This window comes from Micropterus dolomieu, linkage group LG01 (genome assembly GCF_021292245.1).
Source record: "Micropterus dolomieu isolate WLL.071019.BEF.003 ecotype Adirondacks linkage group LG01, ASM2129224v1, whole genome shotgun sequence".
In the NCBI taxonomy this organism is placed as follows: Eukaryota; Metazoa; Chordata; class Actinopteri; order Centrarchiformes; family Centrarchidae; genus Micropterus; species Micropterus dolomieu.
This window is the reverse complement of record NC_060150.1, coordinates 18,500,436-18,503,629: the sequence shown is the minus strand read 5'-3', so window position 1 is coordinate 18,503,629 and position 3,194 is coordinate 18,500,436.

Here is a 3,194-nt window from a genome sequence, read left to right as displayed (position 1 = left end):
GTGTAGATGTCTTCGGGGTGGGAGAGTTATCAAGCACGTAAAGTTTGTTTCAGATGTGAGCATGTACACTGAAGTTACAACAACTTCCTGTGTCATGGCGAAGACTTGATCTTTGACGCCACACCACGGACACACCAATTGACGAAAACTCGCAAATAGCACAACTTTTCATCTTCAATGCCTTTAGAAGGCACAGCACAAATTTGAAGTCGGTCGAACTAAATCCCTAGGAGGAGTTCGTTAAAGTACGAAGTGTGTAAATCATCCAAAATTTGACGTAAAATTCAAAATGGCCGACTTCCTGTTGATTTTAGGGCATTGCTCCAAGAGGCTTTTTTGTGCGTCTGGACAAGATACACGTACCACAGAAAATTCGTGCACGTAGGTGAAACGTGCGGCGGGGGCTGCTTCGTTAAAAGTCACTTCCTGTTGCCAGCAGGTGGCGCTATGACTGTGGGTGAATGTCAGCATGTACATGTGTTCAGGGCGGGACTCTCATGCTACATGTACAGTTTGGTGCAGATGTGAGCATGTACACTGAAGTTACAACAACTTCCTGTGTCATGGCGAAGAGTTGATATTTGACGCCACGCCACGGACACGCCCATTGACGAAAACTCGCAAATAGCACAACTTTTCATCTTCAATGCCTTTAGAAGGCACAGCAGAAATTTGACGTCGATCCGACTAAATCCCTAGGAGGAGTTCGTTGAAGTACGAAGTGTGTAAATCATCCAAAAATGGCCGTAAAATTCAAAATGGCCGACTTCCTGTTGACTTTAGGGTATGGGTTCTTGAGTCTTTTGTGTGCGTCTTGATATGATACATGTCCCCAGCAAATTTCGTGCATGTATGTTGAACGTGAACGAGGGGCTAATTTTTTCCAATAAAATAAATAATAATATATGTATATATATATATATATATATATATATATATATAATCTTAGCAAATTCAATAGGGACCTCACACGGTCGTGCTCGGGCCCTAAAAAAGACTCTTCCCAGGAAACATTTGTCTAGCCAATGCCATGACGTGGTATTTATCTCTGGGGTTTTTAAACAAAACAAGATAATTAGTATACAAATTAATAGTACGGTTAACTCTGCCTTGAAAAAAAACTAATTCTGAACTAGGCATAAACACCTTACAAAATAGGTGCATCATATAAATTTAAACACATTTTGGACCTCAGTGTTATTGCTAGCATCAATCATTAAATCATCAATAATCAACAAATTGTTTTTATATACAGGTAGCAATGTATCAATGTATAAAAATGACGGTAAGTTGTCAACCAAATTCACATTTCTAATTTTAATAAATGACCATACATTGTCCGTCAACACACACAAAAAATGTTTTAATCTGTTTTGAAAAGAGCTTAACATTTTTCAATCAACATTTTCACAAAATAAGTTTTAACAACGTTTGAAGGACCTGACACAATCAGACAACAGTTTCTCTAACAGACTTTTCCATAGCCATATGTTAAAGTTCTCAGATCAGGAAAAACTCTGCGTTTGGTGTATACGACTTGAAATTTTTTTGCTATTGTTTTGTTTTTTAGTTCGAAAGCCTTTTTATTTCTCACTATAGTGTCTGATTTTGTCATCACGTGTCGCTGCGTCTCATCACGATTCACAAACTCATGTACAAGATCAATCAGGGTATCTGGAGTGACGACTGATGCATTATGAGAAGTTAATGTTACACCTTTGTATTTTAGTTCTGCTTTGTTTTCCAATGTGCGGTAAGCGTAACATTTTGGACCACCAGACACAAACTCAACAATGTAGTCATCACCACCGGTGTCTCCATTAATCTCATCGATGAGATCTCCTAAATATGGCCCGGTCTGTGGTGTCCAATCGTCTGCCTTTGACACAAACAGCACGCTGTCTATGTCTGTGTCTGAGAGAGCCCTCTCAGGATCAGAGTGGATGCAATCATTGGACTGGTTTAGTGTCTCTGTACATGTCATGCATAAAGGGAACATCAGTTTACCGTTACAACGAACAGGGAGCACAGGATGGTATAGACCTCTAGGGGGCAGAACGGTACATTTTAGCAGTCCAAAATACTTTTCAATCGGTTCAAAGTCTCGAAAAATTACTTTAGGATGACCTACTGGATAGCATTTACGGGCTTGCACAGTTGGGTAAAGCGACGTGAAATCATAGTAGTGTATTTTGTCATTCTCAGCAGCTTTGTAATGCAGTCGACCCCCAAACAGGGCATCTCGAGGGTTGAGCCTTGTTGGTGCTTCATAAGCTTTCAAAAAATCCTGAAGAAACCCATCTGTTTTCTTTGCCTCCTCCCATTCACACTCCCACATCACCCTGACATAAAGCTTGTGGGACAGTCTAAGGGTGTGTATTTTAGCAGTAAATTGCCTGTGGAAAACACCGAACGCAATGTTATTAGGGCCCGGGCACGACCGTGTGAGGTCCCTATTGAATTTGCTAAGATTATTAATATATATATATATATTTAGGGCCCGAGCACGACTGTGCGAGGTCCCTATTGAATTTGCTCGGAATTTTTTTATTTTTTATTTTTTTATTTTTTCTGCAAAGTAGGCTCAACTGACATGGCCTAAACATACTCGAAAACTCACCAAAATTTGCAAACATGTCAGAACCGGTGAAAAATTTCGTATTCTACAAGTTTCGCACATGGGCGTTGCAAAATGACTCGCTAGCGCCACCTAGAAAATTGGAAAAAGTTAGCCCCTCGTTCACGTTCAACCTACATGTACGAAATTTTCTGGGGACATGTATCGTATCAAGACGCACAAAAAAGCCTCAAGAACCCATAGCCTAAAGTCAACAGGACGTCGGCCATTTTGAATTTTATGGCCATTTTTGGATGATTTACACACTTCGTACTTTAACGAACTCCTCCTAGGGATTTAGTCGGATCGACGTCAAATTTCTGCTGTGCCTTCTAAAGGCATTGACGATGAAAAGTTGTGCTATTTGCGCGTTTTCGTCAATGGGCGTGTCCGTGGCGTTGATGATTCGCTATGAAACAGGAAGTTGTTGTAACTTCAGTGTACATGCTCACATCTGCACCAAACTGTACATGTAGGATGAGAGTCCCGCCCTGAACACATGTACATGCCGACATTCACCCACAGTCATAGCGCCACCTGCTGGCAATAGAAAGTGACCTTTAACGAAGCAGCCCCC